This window comes from Mastigoproctus giganteus, chromosome 6 (genome assembly GCF_048544385.1).
Source record: "Mastigoproctus giganteus isolate SK-2022 chromosome 6, ASM4854438v1, whole genome shotgun sequence".
Classification (NCBI taxonomy): Eukaryota; Metazoa; Arthropoda; class Arachnida; order Uropygi; family Thelyphonidae; genus Mastigoproctus; species Mastigoproctus giganteus.
Window position 1 is genome coordinate 221,121,717 of NC_143580.1, and position 21,544 is coordinate 221,143,260.

Below are 21,544 nucleotides of genomic sequence, written 5' to 3' on the forward strand. Positions count from 1 at the left end.
GGGAGGGGGGGAGTTGGCCAAAGGTTTTTCCACTAACTCACCTCCGTGTAGATCTGGTTGGGGTTATCATATAGACAGTCCCCCACCGATTACAAGCAGGGGGGAAGGGAAAGAGGAGCGTAAGCTAAAGGGGATAATAACGGAGGAGGGGACTTGAATACCACTCGCCCCAAATTCATTGGCAGGCGTGAAAGTGAAGCCGTTGTCATGGTGACCGGCTAAGAGCCAGCTGGTTTTGTAAGAACTCACACTTCCACGGGAAAAACCACATAATGGGTACATTTCGGGATTAGGTTGAAGCAGCGAGATGGATAAAGCTGCAGTGGTGAAGATGCCTTTTAAAAGGGAAAAAAACAGGGGGGGGAGGGAGAGGGATCGTCCCTCCAGAAGAGCCAGTTCCTTTCAGGGTCAATAGCCATTATAAATGAAAACCAATGTTTGTCTCGGGCTTTGTACTGGAGGCAGAACTTGGAGGTGTCAGACGTCTGTAATAGAGACCCAGATAGACTGCCTCGGTGCCCTCTATCGGTAATGCCAGTGTCCGGACACAGACCCCATTTGTTTAATAGGTTGTAGCGATGACAAAGGAGTCTTTTGATGCTGGTTAGTGGGAGGGAAACGGATCCCGGTTTCAATGGCCGCACACCCCTTAGTACACTCCAGGTTACAATTGAAGGTTGACCGACTTATAAAAGGGACCCTTCTTGCCCCTAACACGCTCTACGAGTATCATGCCTCGTCTTTGCCGCTGTAAGGAAGTCTTAAAAATACACTGGTCTCGCCTTTCTTTTGTCGACAGAGCACCCTGGTGGTGAAAGCATCCAAGGAGTCAAAAGATAAACACTTCTTTTTCAATTTTTCTTTTCCTATTTAGATGATCTCTTTAAAAGAATGTATTTTTTTAACGCTACTCTAATCCAATAAATAAATGTTTATACTCTGAGAGGCTAACTCTATATTAGCAGTCACGTGGCTGGAACCACAGTTAACTCAAACGCGTGCACTCCATAAGATTTTAGTTAATTGCTTTGGTTTGAACAGGTCCTAAAGTGACAACAAAATCAAGATTTAGAATTATAATAGAAGTAGATGGTAGAAATTTGTTTCTTCACATCCAGCATTATAACTCGTTGACATCGTATGCACCGATACACGCGTCACCTCCACTGATGCTCTTAGAGATGCTTCCACTACACGGACTACAACAATCATGCCACAATTACCATTCTTTCTATTAATTATTTATTCAGATCCTACAGGAGGCGCTCGCAGAGTTAAATCTTTATTGCTACTAGACGAATGCAATATGGAAGTGGGTATTGTTGGAAGTGACTCGTCACAGCTGGGTGTCATTCTAATATTTAAGAATAAGTAACCACTGTGGTTTTTAAGTATACTCAATGCTAAAAAAACATTGCCCTCCCTAAAGGTGAAGGTGTCGGTTGATTTATCTGAACTTTGGCACACGAAGAGGTACAGGAAGTGGTATTAAATACAATCTCGTTGAAAAATAACTCTATACTAGCACGGTGGTTACGATCCTCAGTCTTCCACATCTTGTAAAAATGGCCATGTGGCCCAGTTATTCGGTTTCTGAGATTTTTCTCTCAAAAACTGTAATTTTTCGCCCAGCAAAGTGGAGACCTAACCGAAGAATGCACGCAATTACAGCAAAATACACTGACGCCTCACGGCCTTAGTTGCTTTGGCAGTTAACGGTAACAAGGCTAGCACATCAACTTTGTTAGCCAACATTGGTGGACGAAAGCTGAACAAAGTTGTAAAGACTGATTCTTTTTTTCAATTTTAAATAAAAGCTGGTTTTATTTTTTATTTTTTGGCAAAGTTATTGATGCCAGTCGTTTGCATGCTGTGAACAACATGGACATGTCCAAACATTCCTAGCGAGTGATGGCGCAAATATAGTGTAGAGGATGGTGAACAACCATTGAATGTTTACTAACTAATTGTAGATGTGTACAAGACAGGCAACTGCCCGTCCCTCCAGTACTAGTGAATAGTGAAACAGGGGTGGATCCAAGCTATTTCACAGGAGGATTGTATTTCTATGAGGAGCGATATTATGATCAATATTTCGATTGTTTATTCCAGATACTGATATTTTAATCAAAAATTTCTATTTTCAGAACAATCAAATACTTGTTCAATTCATCTGCAACATCAGCTATGTTGCAAATGAATTGAATAGGTACTCTGCATCCGTCTTTACTGAATAAAGAGCCTTCATTCTGAGAAGACCCTTCCGGTTGTAAGAGTGAGGCTGAGAAATATGAAATCATTAGTGATGTCGTAATTAATATTATTTTTATTAGAAAACTTGTGAGCATAAACGCAAGTAAGGCTTCAGGGGTTGATGGCATATGCCCAGTAATTTTGATGGAGGCCTCCACTATATTGAACCATTAGAGTTAATTAAGAGGGCAGCTTTGGACTCGGAGAAGATTCCTTCGGATTGGAGAAGTACCAACGTATCGCAATATATGAAGGCGGTTCTAAGGGTGAAGTCGGTAACTACAGACCGGTTATTCTGACTTCAGCGGTAGGGAAAACCATATTTGACTAACTTAGTTGGCTATTTTGACACAGTTACTCATGAGCTGGATGTAGGGAACAATTTCGAGATAGTTTATTTGGATTTTACCAAGGCATTTGACTCAGTCCCTCATAGGAGATTACTGTTAACCTGGAAAATATTGGCATTACCGGAAAGATTCTAAGATGAATTGCAAGGTGGCTACAGGACAGCAGACAGAGGGTTGTAATCAAAGGATATTATCAGATTGGTGCATTGTTAGAAGTGGGGGTCCCCCACCTTTGCACCGTTATAAAGAATATCTGAAGAGTGAGTGGCCATAATTTCAAATTACAGAGGGTTTAGAATAGATTGTAGGAAGTTTTCTTGTAGCCAGCAAGTCATTGATTGCTGGAACAAGTTGCCCTCGCAAGTAGTTGAAGCCGACAGTTTGAAGAAATTCAAAGGTCAACTGGACTTATCTGAGCAAGGAAGCGCATAATTGGTACTTTCTTATCTACTTTTTTTTTTGTCCAGTTCAGCAAACGCTTGTGGTTTCTTGCACTATATGGCTAAAGGTAACACTCATACTCAAAGAACACTACATTGGCAAAGTAAAAGGACACTGCATTGCCAAAAGTAAAAGGATTTTCCTTCTAAAGTAAGACTGAAATTTTGAATACAGCAAAAGGGGATTTTCATCCTTTGAGACGAGCAAGTACTATGGATTAACTCCAGCCATCTTCTGTCTTGGTCCAGAAATCACGTTGTTTTTGTTGACCATCGTAGGAGCATCGGCAATTAAAGGCATATTTCTTCGTGTATATTATCTGTAAACTGTGTGTGTTCTGAGGTCTGTTTGCTGGAGGAAAACCCCGAGTTCCGGGAGAAAAACCATTCTACCTTCGCCTGAGATCAACTAACTCAGCCGCATCGTGGAAAAGACCCATAAAAATTCCTCAAATCATCTACGGGTGTCGAAGTGAGGTCTTTTCCACCCTATGTGGGCAGCATGGTGATTCTACCAACTGTGCTACCAACGAGGACATAAATCACGTTGTACTATAGTGTTTTCTTTAGTATTCTTCAATGACAGCAGGCCATGCATTTCCCCCTCTTCTAACTTAATCTAATGTCCTTGAAATTTCCAGAGAAGTGAGACTAATAACAAAGTTGGCTAACTGTAACCAACTTTCCCTTTGACCAATAGTTGGTCCAAAAAATCCAAACCTTTCGGAGTGTTTTTAATCAGAAAGATTATAAATGGACTGAAGCTCCATCTTGATGTATCCATAATCTACAGTATGAGTACCTATCATCACTTTATTGGGTTGTTTTGGATTATAGCTTGGGGTAGCTAAGGCCATGAGGAGTTCTTATCGTGTCAGTAAACTGCATGCATTCTACGAGCAATTTTATTGATTTCTGGATGAAAAACCGGGTGTCCAGAATTAAAAACCACGCAACTATAGTTTTTCTTTCTTTCTTTTTGCAATCAAAAAGCATCCCAGTCCCACCATCAGTAAATTTTAGCCTTCATTAAGTTCTCGAAGCATCGAACAGCGCATGTTTTCCCCCGTCCATCGACATAATTGAATATTATTTGGTTGAAAGGCAACATTAACTTTCCACCCATGTGTTCCATTAGACGCGGTCAACAGCGACAAGATGAGAACAGGGTGGAGAGAAAGAAGAGGGACATTATTATTTTTTCCTCTCTCTTTCCATTAACTTCTTTTTGCGGCCAGTAGAGGTCCAGACTGACAGGCCTAAGCGAGCCTAATGCAATCGGCCTTTTTAAAAAATCCATTAGGTACGATTGCCGATGAACGACTTCATAACAGCAGAAGAGCCCTGGTCCGTCCTTAATGACATTACTCGCCGATGGAATCATAACGGAGATGGATTATCGGATTACTATGAGAAAGCCGGGGATCGCCAATGATCACGAGACTTTATGGAAAGGTGGCAAAGTTATTAGAGGCAGAGTCTGCGACCATAAGTGGATTACCCGATAGCGTGTGTAGTAGCGAGTGAAAGAGGCACCCAAAGAATCGAAGGATATCGGTGGGTCCTTCTTGGTCTTTTGCTTCGGTGGAAGAGGGGCGCAAGGGGGCAAAGGTTATTGATTTATTTCGCCGACATCGGAGAGGAAACGCAATTGTCCAAAGCGAGTACTTCGCGATCTTTGACTACCTGTTCTTAAAGGAGGCACTCTACCACACGCGCAGTCTCCTCAACCCCAGCCCCTAAATCCATCCCTCCCCCTCTCTTACCTCCCAGTGCACCGTAGACAATATCACAGTCAAACTCAATTTCAGAGCTTATGCATTCGCGAGCGCGTTCAGCTATAAATTCGATTTTTCCAAGTTTTTCCTCCCGGTATAGGTGCAAAGTGCCAGCAATAGCTGTTCGCCTTAAAGGAGGTGACACTTTTCATTTATAACTTTCAAAGGTAATGCTCGAAGGAGAGAAGTTATTTACCTTGCCGTAGCGTACAGGGGTCTGTTAGGTGCTTGAGCATTCCCTCCCCCTACCTTTCGCATCTTCGTGTCATGGTAGGAGCTCGCAGAACTACCTCTTCGCTTTTAGCGAGTGTGCCTTGTCATTTCTAATGACTTCTACCTCCTGGTATGCACGTTGGCGCTCCTCGTCCTCGTTGGTGGGGGTGGCAAATCCACCGCTACCAACGCGGACGAGGGAAGACTCGGTTCTATCGGCTAAGCGACCCAGTTCGGTTCTGATGTAAATGCGGGCTGACGAGTACACCGTATCGGCCTATCGCGCGAGCGGATGGTATGTTACAAATTGAGTTTAGCCGGTCTGGTTGAGTTCCAATTGCTTTTAAAACACGACAAATTGCCAGCGTTACTTGGGCTCGTGCCAAGAACAAGAAATCTCACAAGCACCAGTTCAACAGACGAGCCTCGGAGGCAGACGAGGGACCGCTAAACCAAAAAATTGGAATTCTGATTGCAAATTAAGCCATGAATACGCTGGTGATGGGTTTCAAATGTGTGCACCCCGGGGCATCGTGGGAGATAAAGATACATCCGAGTGAAATGCTATAGTCGCGCCTGCGGGCAAGGGAGGGCAGTCTAACAGGGTTATGTCGTCTCACGCGTTCCTCGCTGAGCGCCCATGTTCTCTGCACAAAACCTATTGTTATGCAAACGAGATGTGAGATTAAGACGCGGGCTTCAAAGAAGTGTTTTCATTGCCTCGAGCTGGAAGAGCTTGGCTGCACGTCTTTGTTGCCTAGGATACGAGACACGGTTCGACCTTCACTCCCTGAACGCTGCCTTTATTGGTAAATACGATGGACCGTCAGCATATCAAAGGTATCTTTTCCATCGTAACCGCTTTATCAGTTCCAGTCGGTGGAGAGATTTCTATCCGGGTACTCCATTTTTATTTATTTATTTTAAGTCTGACTTCGGAGAGTCTTCAATTCCCAGTTTTAATCCTGGAACTCCTATTTGCGGTCTTTTACATTGGCCCCATTAGCTGGATGATCAAAGGAGGTTGTTTTCAAACAGGAAATTAGAATCATCGATCTTTTCCAATCCAGTAGCTGCAGATTGGAAAATACTGTGGTAAACAGACGTACTAAACAAAAGTTGATCGTTTGAAGTTTAACCAAGGACGTGTTTACGAAGAGAAAGCAGCTGAAAACACTGGAAGTTTAGTTAAAATTAATCCCAAAAAGCGCCGATGAGATTAGGCAATTAGAAGCTTTCCTAAATGGAGTTCAATTAGTTGAACTTTTATTAATTAAATGCGGACTTATTTTAAAGTCCTCAGACGGATTTAAAACCGGCGTAACTGATGCTGTATGCAAATAGGTCAAATTGGATAATGATGTTGGGGAAATGGTGTGGGGAAATGCGGGTGGGGGGAGAGGGTTGAGTGGAAGGGACGGAGTGGTTGACAAATGCTCTTCTATCGTAATTTCCTCTTCGCCAAGTGAAATCAATTTGTGACGCGTACGAACACCCTTTTACAACGACTTGTTTATTGCCATTGATTGAAGGCATAATTCATTGATGCACTGCGCATCTCAAAGGATTTTAAACCAAGCACTCTCCTTTTCCATCTATATTTTTAGAACAGAGTTAGTTTGTAAGGAATCATCGACTTCTGTAAGGAGAGGAAATCGATTGTTCTGTATTCGAAGTCATTCTGCTTTAACCTCAGTCAAATGCCATTCGATGTCTTGATGGGGTTCTCTTTCTACCTGTCCAGAAATACAGGGTGATCCGAAGATGAGGGGAACAGGAAGTTTTATTTATTATGTATGATTGTGCGAATGTTTGGAGAAGTTGCGAAATTTAGTTTAAAAATACGAGACAGATGGCGCTCAGTGTGTTTGATTTTTTGACATAGTGGAGTCAATGTTTGCCTAGACATTAACTCCACTAGATGTCTGAAGATGATCCCCGGATCTGAAGCCATGCTGACTAAAAGGCTTTCCTCAGTGTCAGAAAAGATAAAGGTTGCCTGTCCAAACGCCTCACTTGCCATCCCGAAACATTTCACAGTTGGATTGAGGTCAGGCGAATTTGGAAATCCAACATGGCAGGGTGCACATGGGCTCCCAAAAGCTACCAGTATAGGTACGTTGAAGGTCAGACAGCTCAGGGTATTTCTCCCATCTCCGCGTATGTTCTATGATCCAGTGACAGTACCCTGTCAATGCCAGAGGTTTGAAAATAATGTATGGATCATGTGGTGTGTAGTTTGTTGTGCCCATTGTTCATCCAGCCTGTTGGCCGCCGGGCCCCTAGTGGGACCCGGCGTTACCATTCCCAGCGACGGGGACGCCGGCCGGGTGTACCAAGAGACTAATTATACTCTGGCAGGTCCTACACTTACTTTCCTGGGATTTCTGTGGCTAGGACCTAAAATGAAGGTTAGAACGATCGCGGTTGATTTAGGTAGAATTGCATTTAGAAAGCGCTGCGTGGGGTTTTACGCCGAAGAACTATTTCTAGAGGACCTAAAAGGGCGGGCAAAATTTGAAGTGATTTAAATTTGGACATGTGGGGCAGTCGCTGTACAAGAGAAAGTGTTGGAAAGGGAGGGTGAAGACTGGGGGGTGAATTAGGAAAAAGAGTGGTCGGATAGGAAGTTGACCCCCCAATTTCAGTGGGGCGTGCCCCTGCCTCACCAGAGTGAAAATATGGGGAGGGGAGAAGAACAAATACTCTTTCCCCCCTTTCCCGGGAAATAGGAAAAAACAAGACCGCACAAGGGAGTCTGTTTTGGGTCGCCAGGGCCATCCAAATCACCCTAAAGTCTTGTCTTTCTGTGGTATGGGGAGTTTTTTTGTATATCACGTACTTGTTTGAGGTCTGCTGTCCTTCTAGTCGGGTTACCTTTGGTGTATTGCTATCATTGATTTCCTTCTGGAAAACAGATCCTGAGCATATTGACTGAGTGCCCTGTAGTCCTCTTGAGTGTCTAACAGTCTGGGTTCTTGGTTGTCTGGGATATATTGGATTGCTGTTATTAGGGGTAGTCGTAGGTCGTCATACAGATCGCACTCAAGCATTAAGTGTCTCCAGGACTCCGGGCTGCCACAGGGACAGTCCGAGTTATCTATGATGCCAAGTTGGTGAAGTTTAGCTTTAAACTGGCCGTGTCCTGTAAGGAGGAAGGTGGTATTTCGACCGGGATGAAACCACTTTGGCACCTTAGGGTACAGCTTGGTGAGAGTAGGGAGGAATCTTCTAATCGCTGCGCCTTTTTCTGTGTCGCTCCATCTCCTCTGCGAAAACTGGACGAGGTGGTCGGTGATTCTTCTCTTCTCACAGTTGTGGTCATTAGTGATGTCAGTGGTGAGGTCAGACATTGCAGCCGATGTGTTTCTGGCAAGTTGGTAGAACAGACCGCAGCGGGTAGCCTCGAGGTCCAGGGGAAGAACCCCTGCCAGGACTTGGAGGGGGCAGCCGTGCTAGTCGTTCTAGTTGCTCTCGTCATGGTAAGGAGGATGGTCCTCTGAATGGTTTCGAGGATCCGTTTATTCACTTCTAGTCCCGCCCTCGCGTAACAGACAGGGGAGCCATACGCGATGGCAGGGATGAAGAGAGCTTGTAGAAGAGGAACAGGGTAGTACGGCTGAGTCCCCAGTCCATGCGAGTGACTCTAGCGACGAGGGCCGCGTATCTTCTTATCTTTTGTTTAATATATTCTAGGTGTGGCTCGAAATTTAATTTTCTGTCCAGGATTATTCCTAGGTGTTTAATCTGTTCGCACAGCTTAACTGTTTTGTTCTCAATCTTAATTTGTTGTGGTCTGCTTAAGTCTAGCGTACCTTTTAGCAACACCGATTTTGTCTTGTCGGGTGCTAGTTTGAGCAAGTGTAGCTTCGTCCAATCTAGCAGCTTTTGCAGGCTATCATTTGCTTGTATTTCTAGGGAGAATCTGCTGTCAGCCTCGATGGTCAAGACCACGTCATAGGCTGCATAAGCCTGAGCCTCCACACCAACCAGATCCATGGTGAGGAATTCATCTAAGACAAAGTTCCATAGGAGCGGCCCCAGGACAGAACCCTGGTGGTAGCCCCTGCGGACTGTGCGACTGAGGCATTTATATGGTGTGGGTAGACCTGTGGGTAAAGCTGCCGGTATAGGTATAGGTATGTTGAGGGTCTAATGGCTCCTAGGATTTCTTGCATCTCCGCGTATGTTCTATGTATCGAGTGACAATACCCTGTCAAAGCCAGAGATTTTAAAAGTGTATGGATCATGTGATATGTAGTGTGTTGTGCCCATTGTTCATCTGGTCTGTTAGCTGCCGGCCCCTGGTGGGGCCCGAAGTTACCGTACCCAGCCACGGGGAGGTTACCATACCCAGCCGACCGGGTGTACCATTAAGACAAATCTACTCTGGCAGGTCCTGCCACCTACTTTCCTGAGATTTCAGTGGCTAGGACCTAAGAAGTAAAAGATGAATGCAGTCTATTCTGCTGATAACTTTAGAAATTTCTCTAGATGTGGTTATGCGCTGGAAATATCAATCTTTGAGGCCTAATAGATCGGGCAAGAATTTTGGTGTTAATTAGATTTGGATGTGTAGGACAGACGCGGTGTGAAGTAAAAGAAGATTAGGGAGACTGAAAGCTGCGGAGGAGGCAAAAGAAGTAAGGGGCCGATAGAGTAGATGGTCCCTGCTAGCAGTGGAGCATGGCGGTGGACCTCATCAGTGAAATGTTAGTCCATATACAACCAGAGGTTCTAGTTCTTGCCAGTATGGGGCAAAAGTTGCTGAATATGGGGCATCGTTTGCCCCATATTCAGCAACCACCGACACCTGCTGGATAGTGGGCACCATGCACAATGGGTCCATGGACTTGTGTTGCTCGGACCACACAAGAAAGCGTCCGCTAGCGTGTTTCACCTGGTATTTCTAATCATCCGACCAGCGCAATCGTTTCCAGTCCTCCAGTGTCCAACCAGCATGACACCACAGAACTCGCTGTCAACGATAATCAGCGGTGAGTGGGGTGTTCCTTGAGTCGTCTGCTGTGGAACCCCATTCTTCTGATTTTGAGTGCACAGTGCATCTCCATTTCGGATGTTGTTCTTGCAATCCGCGTATTGCATTGCGATGCCAACTGTTGCACAGTGACTTACCCTTCAGCCCGTACAAGACGCTGCACCCTTCGCTCACCGCGAACGTCCATCTTACGTAATCCTTTGCAGTTCTATTGGCGAGAGGTGGTTTGACCGGTTCCTCATCATTTTTTGCGCACCTTAACCACAGTGGGCCGTGATTCGGAACACCATGTTTAAAAATACATCTCTCCATAGGGTAGACCCCATCAGCAGAGTAGCCCACGCTGTCAATCAATTAAGAATCATGTTCCACAGAAAACAGCTACTTGGAGGTCCCAAAACGACATGATATCCAACGATGATTCCCCTCACCCCAACCTTTTTCATCTGCACATCGTTTACCATATACATTCAAAATGAACTCCAGGTTTTCAACTAAATATTTGCCCATTTCGTATCCAGACAATTTCCTGTGACCAGAGGAGATGCATGGTATTTTGTAAGATAGTGTACACGAAAATTCAGTACAGAAATACAGATGCAATATATTGACATGATCCAAATTTACTTGAATTAATATTGTTGAGATTTCTCTGTTCAAAAAGTGCCTGTCCATTTCCTCCTTGATTTTCCCAACTCTCTGCCTCTTCCACTTTTGCAGGCAACTTGTTCCAACATTCCACAAGACTCTGCTTGAAAGTAAACTTCAAAAGGTTTAGTCTACTGTTCTGTCCTAAGATTTTATATTTGCGCCCTCTGGTTCTTGCTTCACTCATTAATTTTACTAATCCCCCCTCATGACTTTACACCATTCAATCAAATCAACCCTCCCTGGGGTGTCTAGTTATTAAGTTCTGAAGACGACAGAAAACTGACATTTCCTTTCCCCTGTGTTCCCTCATCAGTATCCTTTTACCATAAGAAACAAGAGGGGTCTGAGCATCGATCACTGGAGGGCCACGCTTGTTACTAAAGAATACTCATTTATGACCATCCTTTGTCTCCTATCCTTCATCAAACCTCTAATCCACCGCCAGATCTTCCCTGTTACTCTAATTTATACAATAATCTCTGGTGAGGAACTGTATCAAAAGCCTTACTAATATCCAGATATATGCTGATTTGGCTTTGCATTAGCAACGTCCCCAACGCCCCAGCAAGTCCAATGTCCAATATCCACTATTGCAGTCTACAGCCCTTACATACCCATGCTCACTGCAAGGCACAAAAAACTCCACTGCACGCAAACGTTAGCACCAACACAGAACCACCGACATGTAGAAATCTATCCATTGGTCTAAAGAATCTCCTTTCCAACTCTAGCATGCTGGTGGGCATATCCACATTCAAAGAAAACGACATGAGTTTATGGCATCTGGATGTACCGTTGGTGTCCGGCAGACTGGAGGTGGTGGCGTTATGATTTGGGGGCTGATTTCGTGGCATGTCCCCGGTCCTGTGATCACCGTTAATCAACTGCTCGATTAGACCAATGACAGTGTATCCAAACACCGACCAATGACAGTGTATCCGAACAACTCGGACGTCTAACTAGACAACGGGTCATTCCACAAGGTCCCTGCACAAAGTGATGCAACCTGGTTTCAGGAACATTCGTCCTGTCATGGCTGCCCAGTTTACCGATCTCCACCCAACACCACGACAGGACACCCTACAGCACCTTGTGGAGTCCACGAGGTGCTGTAGGGTTTTAATAATTTTAGTTTAATTATTTAGTTTTATAAAAAATTTTAAAAATATATTTATTTAACTCTTTTATTTTCAGAAACATGGAAACAGCACTCATATTGCTGTTAAAGAGATTCAAACTGACGCAGAATTCGGAACTTTGAGAATTTTTCAAATGGAAGTGGTGACCAGGAGGAGACTTGTAGAATACCAACTTCCGAAGAAGGTGTTTCCCTCATATTGGTCCATTTAGCTATAGAATTTTTCATGTATTTGTTGTCAGAGAAAAATATCCATGCAAATACAAAACACAGTTCATGACATACACCACAAGGTATAGAAATTTGAACGAGGCTCTTGAAGACGGATTCTTTTCGGTTTTCAAAGATGATGGCTTTGCACCAATTTATAGGGATCAGCAACCAGGAATAGTCGGTCTGAGGCGATAGCATGGTTTTTTATCCCGGAAATTCGGGGTTTCATCCAGTAAACAGCAAATCAACCACAGGACACAAAAAAATTTACAGACATCATATACGCAGCAATATGGCATTAGTCGCTGATGCTCCTAAAACCCTACAACAACATCAACAACAACAACAACACAGACAGAATGTTGATGTACAATTATCTCAGATTCCCTCGTAGAAAGTCAATGCAATACCATGAAAGTATTCGACAGTATAAAGTTCCACCATAAGGTTGTGATGATCTCTGAGGATCCAATTGACACTTATAGGTCCACCATGAAGATTCAAAACGATTAGAGATCTAATCCAATAAGTAGAAGTGTAAATGAGGAATCAGTCCCAACAATACAGCAGTTAACAGTAAAGACGAATACCTCAATCAGTCTCCACGTACAGTCCCTGGAACCACAGCATCACGCCATTCATCGAAGAAGTAACCACAATGCAATCCAACAGGCTCGCCGTGGTGGTCTAACCGTCCACTAGAGCCCCAATTTCTCCAATACAACTGTAGTAATCTAAAGCTAGAATGGAGAAAACGCATGATCTACCAGATCTACGTGGTCTGGTAGACCACGATTCAAGAAACGAAAAATATAACTGATTTCTCAAAAGCATCCATCTCAAAGGTTTTCAATGGCTGGAAAGCAAGCGGTTCTTCCACATATCAATGGCATAAATGTAGGAGAAAAGCAATATTCCAAGAGTGAAGCAGTCACTCTTGAAAACAGTATATACCGAAAACGTTGTGATCATGCAGTGGAACGATGGAAGAAAGTCAGGTGGTCAGACAATCACAATGCACTTTGTTTTGCACTGCTGGTAGGCAGAGAACCTCAAGAAACGATGGACCCTGCTATTGTTGTTAAGACAACTCAAGCATTTGGAGGTGGTATTATGGTATGTAATGTATCAACGGATCCAGTACTTGCTATCGATGGAAAATCGAATGTCATTCAGGGAGTACCTTAATTTCACAATACACTGACGTCTCATAGCATTAACTGCTTTTGGAGTAGAAACAAAACCAGTAATCAAGCATACTAGGAGCCTTTCTCTCAACTTCAAAAGTTTTCCTAGAAAGGATTCCTCTGCAATTTCCAAATCTCTAATGTCCCGTGTCCGCCATGAACGAGTTTCATCTCTAAAAATCGATGTGAAATGACCATTGAATTCAACAGCTGGATTTTCAATCACTGGCTTGCAACCATTACTTAGGGTAGGAGTTCTAATAACCGACTGGGAACCCTATTCCCTGAGGAAAAGGTAGCATAGTTCCATATAAGTTATTCCGAGTAAAATTAAAACCCTTCAACAACAACTTCAACTTTCCATCAATCACCTTAGCACTGCATGAACTATAGGTTTCTGAACTGCTAACCCAACCCAAGGATTCTATCAGGATCCCAAGTAACGACCAAAGTCAGAATCTTCTCACCTTCTCCATTAATCCAAAAAAACACATTAATTATTTATTTAAACATAAACCAGCAGTGTTTTTCTCCTTTTACAATGTTTTACTAAAACTACCACATTAAGTCTGAATTTTGGGCTACACTGACGGATTAGTGATTCTATAAACGTGGCAGTCCCTTTTTCTCCTCCTCCCACCTCTTCATAGACACCCCAGCAATACTTGGAAAATCCCATCTGTGCCCTTACCTCCTCACACCTGGCACTTGGGGACAGCAAATATTCGCATTGTTGCCATGGGAAACAAAGAGAGGATTAAGTCGGGTAAAAGCTAACTATTCCAGTTTTAGCTGTTTGGCGACTTCAATAGAAAGATTTTCGGCCCAACAGGGCCCTTTCCTGAATGCAAAGAGCTTAATGAATACCAGTTGAAGTTTCATAGTAGTACTTGTATCTTTGAGAATGTAATATGTTGTGAAGTGGCGCCATCTGATGGTAGTAAACCTAATTAGAAGCTTAATGGCTTTTTGATATTGGAATATTTTATTTATGTAGTTTATTTTTTTGTGGTGCATTGCGCAAAAGCAGCACAATACAGTTTTTAATTTTGCAAGCTTTGTATGTTCTAAGGCTGGGTGGTGACATATATCTCGGCCTCAAACCCAATTAAAATTACCAACTCTCAATATATTTACTAATTTTGCTGTATATTACCGTTGGAAATATTAAATTTCTTTAAATAATTTTTAATTATTTATAATAATTTTAAAGCCTCCAAAATTTAAATCAGAAGAGGGGTAATTGTAAAACAAACGTATTTCAGGAAGAAAAAAGTTGACGTGTATAGTGGCGCCATCTCGTGGACGAACGTATAATTACTTTGCATTGTGGCCTGTTAAAACAAATGGAAAAATATAAATATACAATATATAAATTATAAATATAATATATTTATAAAAGAGCAGTGTTATTAAAATATAATTACTTTACAACTTACAGTTGAAAAACTATACACATAAATTTAGATGCATTTCACAAATACTGTATTAAATTGGCAGCACAAGGCATCGTGTGCTGCCATCTAGTAATGAAAGTTATTACTATAACGTTTTCATAGATAACTAGAAAAGACAGAAAATAATAGAGTTCAAATAATAGAATTTTCATTTTTATTTGCCCATAATTATGAAATGTTCTCCTTTGAAATTTTTTAACTTACGAATGGCAATAATTTAAAATATACACAAAAAGTTACACGTGGAGCTACCAAGTGTTTTTAAACACAAAAAGAGCACTTAAAAATAAATTTTTAGGTACATTTTTAAAATTTAGTTTAATGGTTTCTAAAATATTTATCCTTTTCTTTTTAAAACTTACCAATTCCACACAACTGACGAATCATTGAAAAAGTTCCAATAGATGGCAGCACTAATCAGATCAAAGCTTTCAAAATATTTTAGAAGAAATGGATCATTTATCAGCTCATTTCCATAAAAAAAATTTTATATTAATAAAAATACAATACGCTGTAAAGAAAGAATGTATAAGGATGGCTTTATATAACGTAACTTGTCTTAAAAAGACTTCTTCGATTTCGGATTCAATATCATCAAGCCCAGGAATGACGTCACAAAATCTATGGCATGAAGTTGGGCCAAACATATAACCAATTATTTATTTTCATAAAAGGATCAATGTTCTAGCTTATTTTAAAATAAAATTAAAATATTAATTATCCATCTAACGTGCGTTAAAATTGACCAACAGCGTTCATTGTACCATGTAAGGCAAGACTACTGATTGTGCTTGGTGATGTTTGGCTTATGCGCTGCCGCTCTTCCATGAAAATATCGCGGCTGTGGAACTCTGCATAGCATGTTCATATGGATCTCAACTCCTTTTGGAGCCTTGAACACTTGGTTGATGTTTTACGGGGTGTCTGACCAAATTAGACTTCGGCCCATAAAACCAATCAGATTTATGGTTTCCGTCTCTTCCATCAGAAAGGCCTCTCCTATCTAATTGGACCACTTTTTCTTTGTCTTTGCCTATCTAAGATCTATGGGACATTTCAATTAAGTCTCAAAGAAGTTTATTGACTGATTGCAAGATGCACAGGCGCTTCATCTGAGACTACTTGTAAAGCCTCTGTAGAAGGAGTTTAAGAAATTTTTAAAACAGATAATAAAGCATGTCCCTAAGAAGAATAAAGAATAAAGAAGAATAAAGAATAAAGCATGTCCCTAAGAAAGAATAAAGAACAGCTGTTCTACACCAAAGGTGTGTCTTATCTGATGGCTCGATGGAAGCCCATAACCCCTAGTGGTTATTTTAAACCGGGTGCTCTATGAACTGTGTACTGTAGATTGGTAAACATAAAATCCCAATGATCGTTAAGGAGAATTAACAGTAAAATCACAACGAATACAGGTATGCAAATTGAGTCAAAAATGAAGTATGGATGAGTGTGGTCCCTTCACCTTATTATACAGGGCTCAAACGAATCCAGATGGTACTGATTCCAGCTTCAATACCATCAAAAGAGCTCAAACGAATTCCAGATGGTATTGATGCCCGTTGGTCCATAAGAGTACTTCTCAGCTTGTAGATTGTTTGTGAGGGTTGTGTGGAGAATAGCAGTTCTCCCAAAAGCATCCCAAGCATGCTCTAAAGTGAGCATGCTTGGGATAAAGATCTCAGAAGATCTCCAGTGAGATCTTCTGAGGTCAGAAGATCTCATTGGCCAATCTGTACAATTAATTACCTCCATCTCTAGATCGTGGCCAACCAATATGGAACGATGCGGTAGTTCATTATCGTCATGTAAGATGATATTGGCCTCTATATTTCCTGCATGAGGTAACACACAAGGATCCAAGGTGTTATCTTTACACCTCTCTGCCTTACTCTGGACGAATATACAGGTCTGTGCGTCCACACAAAGAAATTCCTAAAATATACACTGAGTGATCACTGAATTATGACCACCTACTTAATACTTCGTAGGTCCTCCTTTTGCCCCCAGTACAGCAGCTATCCGACGTTGCATTGATTCAACAAGATGTCGGAAGCTTTCAGGAGGTATTGCCAACCAAGCTGTGTGTAATGCGGTGATTGGTGTATCCAGACGCCTGATATGCCTTTCTTTAGTGTCCCTCAAGTGCTCTATGGGATTGATATCGGAGGAGTTCGGAGGCAGGTCGATATGCTGGAAGTCAGAACTGTGTTCCTCAAACCATTCCTACAACAAGTGCCCGATGGCTCGGCGCATTGTCATCTTGGAAGACACCATCGCCATTCGGGAAAATGTGTAACATAGCGGGGTGTACACAGTCAGCAAGCAGTTGACGAGCGCGGGAACCAGTGATACGTTGTTCCACATGCACCAGGGATCCAAATTCCTGTCAGTGAAACATGCCCCACACCATAGAACCGCTTCCACCGGCCTGCACTTTTGATATCATGCATGTTGGATGAAGAGCCTCATGTTGTTGAAGCCAAATCTGTACACGACCATCCACGATGTCTAGTAAATAACGTGACTCATCCAGCACACCTTCTTCCAGTCTTCTAACATCCAACTTGCATGCTCTTTGCATCAGGCGAGTCTTTTACGCTGATGGATCTTGGTTAGGAGAGAATACCTCAGGATTCGTCTGCTGGTATAGCCCATGCGTGCTACCGTGCGACGCATGGTCATGCCAGATATTGTTCCGGGTTGGCCCATGTTGTATTGGTTAGTTAACTCTTCGACAGTGCTGCGCCTGTACGAGTCGTCGTACCCGGCGCTCATCTCTAACCTTTCGCTGACCTTTGCAGATTTGCCGTCGGGTCATTGTTTGACTATTTTGATGCCAATCCTTGTACGCTTTAACAACGGCGGCTCTCGAACACCCACCAGTTCAGCCGTTTGGAAAATCGAGGCACCAGCTCGTCGAACACCCACAATCTGTCCTTTATCAAAGTCCGATAAACCCTTCCTTTTACCATCACGCTGGGAATTTTACTACCTACTGAACCACTGACACCTTATCTATGCTACGTAGGTCGACTAACTGCGCACTCTCGTGCCTCATGTGGTCAACGGGTCGCATTCAGTTTTCATAGGGTTGGTCATAATTCAGTGATCACTCAGTGTATAATGTGAACATTAATACTATAAGATGAATCCCTTATATATCGAAAACGAGTCCCGTGTAATGAAAGGAAGATATATTTCGTCCTATCTGACAAATGTCTCAAAAAGTTGATTGGATACCATGGTGTGGTTACAAAGGAACTGCATGCAAAACATAATTCATATACAGTACTTGGATTTCAGGAAAGCTTTTGACGCTGTTGCGCATGGAAGACTATTGTACAAATTGGAGCAGAATGGTATTAAGGGTAAGTTGCTACAATGGATAAAAGGTTGGTTGAGTGGGAGAAGACAGAGGGTGGTAATTAATGGATGCTGCTCTTTGTGGACTAATGTTATTAGTTGAGTTCCACACGGTTCGGTGTTGGGCCCAATGTTGTTTATTTATCAATGATATTGATGATGGTATATCAAGCTTAATGTCCAAGTTTGCAGATGACACAAAGGTTGGTAGGGTTGTTAATGACAGTAATGGCAGTGTGCTACTGCAACAGGATCTAAAAAAGTTGGGCAGATGGGCTGAGAAGTGGCAACTGAATTTTAAGATTGACAAATGCAAAGTACTGATTATGGACAGCAGTAATCACAGAGTAACATACCAACTCCGTGGTACTACACTGACAGTGGTAGAAAATGAAAAAGATCTGGGAGTAATTGTGCAGTCAGATATGAAGTTTTCTGAGCAATGCAGACAGGCTGCCAGAGCAGGTCATGGGGTATTTTCAACGATATATAGAATAGGGAAAAGGAGGTGATTATCCCTTTGTATAAGGCAATGGTCAGGCCACACCTTGAATATTGTATACAGGCCTGGAGACCTCATTTTAGGAAGGATGTAGAGTTGCCTGAACAAATACCGAGAAGGACAACAAGATTGGTGAGGGGAACGAAGGAATCCTCTTACCAAGAAAGGCTTAAGTTCTGCAAATTGCAGCATCTGGAGACTAGGCAACTGCAAGGTGATCTGATTGAGGTGTGCAAGGCCTTGAATGGGTTGAGCAGGCTCAATTCTGATAGGATTCTTCCTCTTGCTCAGATTAAGCACTTGAGGGGGAGGGCATAGATTCAATTTTTTTATTTTTTATTTTTATTTTTATCATTAACAAGATACACAACAGGTAATCATTAACAGTCCATCTGAGATCAGAACATAAGTTTGCTTTCTTGCATCACATGCCCAATCCCAATTCGAATCCGAGGTTTAGTTTTAAATGAGAATGAATTAGAAATTAATAAATCTTCATTGTTTAAATTAAAAAAGCACTTTTTTCTAATATCTATATATTCGAGAAAAGTAACATATTGTAGAATATATCGATATTTCTAATTCGGTTATATAAAAGACCGCTTGAAGTAGTTCCGATATCCTTGGTGTAACTCCAGCTACCGCAAACTGGAATTGAAGGTCCTTTTTCTCCAAATGATGTTTTCGAAGCACGTCGAGTATTCTGCGACACTAATAGACGCGGGGTAACCCCCACATTATTTGACAAGTCCCTCTCATCTCTTACCCCCCTGGATCCATCTTGAATTTCGTCTATTTTTTTTCCCATTTGGTTAACATGTACGAAGGAATGCACCACCGAATACCGAAGCCTTGTTTCCCCAAAAAGTACGCTTTTTCCGTACCTTTTCTGTCTCAGTGGAAGCCCCATTAGTTGCGTTCCATTGACCTGCCCTGCATGCGAAGCATTCTGCGAAAGACGGGAATTAAATGAAAAAGAAGAAAAACCCCGAGTTTGCTGAGACATCACACGAGACAATATTTGGTTACGGGATTGCTGCTCGCGCTGGTTAGCGGCACTTCCTGCAATGACACGAATAGCGACACCTATCCGATGTCCGAGGGTCGTTTCCAAGCAGAAGGGGAACGCAGGGAGAGAGAATGTCTGTCAGTAGGTTGCGACTTCTTCAACCATTCCTTCTCCACTGAGGGGAGGGTGCTTTAAGGGACTGTCGGTGTTAGCGACGATGTTTTCATCAATCGGACCACGACGAATAATGTCAATCAATGTAGTGGTACCCTTCATTTCCCGTTCTTTGGTGTCGGTTTCGCCTTTTGATTGACCCCGTAACGCGAGCCTAAGAAGATCACGTTCCCCGAGTGTTATTTTTACTTAGGATAGCGGAATATGATCGGGGTTAAGATTTTTTTTCTTTCCTTCGTCTACCACAGAACTCCGGTCGTAACATTATTGCGTATGTAATGAAAAAGAAGAAAAATCTTGAGTCAAATGATTCAAGGATCATTTGATTCTTGAGTCAAATGATCCAAAACAATAAATAAATAAACAAAAAAACAAAGTAACCATCCACTCTGCTTTGAGCTTAGACAGATTAATTCCCTCTGCTGCTTTGGGAGGCAACTTATTCCAATCTTCTTAAACTCGCTGTCTTCATGAAATCCAGCCTTCTCTTTCCCCCTAGATTTCAAATTTATACCCACCGGTTCGGTTCTTGTCTCACCTACCAAGAAAACAAACTATCCTCATTCATTTGACTCAACTTCTTCAGAGAAATCTTAGTCAGCTTTCTCCTTAGACGTCTGGTTTTCAAACTTTGCAGTCTACACCTTCTAAGTTGTTCTTCATATGTGCATCGTCACTAATCTAGTCGCCATTCTCTGAATCCCCTCCAGAAGTTCTATATCAGTCTTTATGTGCTGCCTCGAGATTTGAACACGACATTCCAAATGCGGTGCCCTCGTAGGTAGCACAGATGCATAATCACCATTCTCCCAACACCGGGTAGAAAAAAACCGGATTTCCAATCCCATCAATAACGCGAGGAATTTTTATGGGTCTTTTTCACAACATGGCTTAGTTAGTTGGTCTGAGGCGAGTGTTGCATGGTTTTTCTCCCGAAAACTCGTGTTTTTTGTCCAGCAACCCCAACACACGCAATTTTCAGAACTGCAGAATAGACGAAATTCACAGACCTTAGTACAACCATTCAAACGCAGCCTAAAAATCGCATTATAAAGAGGGATAATAGGATTCTTCTCCTTACTAGCAGAGGTCCTATAAATTATGGACAGGAGGCAGCCTTCCTAGCCGCCTGTTTACACTGCATGGAAAACTTCATATCAGATAGAATCCTTATGCCTAAGTCTTTTTTGGTCATGGACCAGTTTTAGCTCCTCTGCCCCTACCTTATACTCCACTCCAGGGCTCCTATTACCCAACTGCATAACCTTATATTTAGAAGCTTTAACTTCAATTGCCATTGTTCGAACCATATATCCAATCGATCCAAGTCTTTCTAAATCATTCTGGCATACCCTGGGTTGTCAAAAAAATGAAAATAAAAAAGTTCTTGTTTACACTTCGGCACGATCACCAATTCACAGAAGTTAATCACCTCCAAATCATCAGAAAACTATGTCAGTTTACCTTGGATAATCTCATCAATAAATTTATAAACATTTGAAATAGAAGGAGATCCAATAGCGAACTCTAAACGACTCCATATGTTATACTGATCCGATCTGAAGACTGGCCATTTATGACAAACCTCTGTGTGCTCTCTTTAAGCCAACCTGCAATATTCAGCGTAAGATCTTACCAGTAACCCCAATTTGTTCGAGCATATATATCACCTTCCATGACACAGTTCCAAACTTACTAAAGTCTAGATGTATAACGTCAAAATTGTTATTTGCATCCAACTGTTTAAAGCCTACATCCTAGTAATTTACCAAAGTGATCAGGCATGACCTCCTTTTAGCGAACCTGTGCTGGGA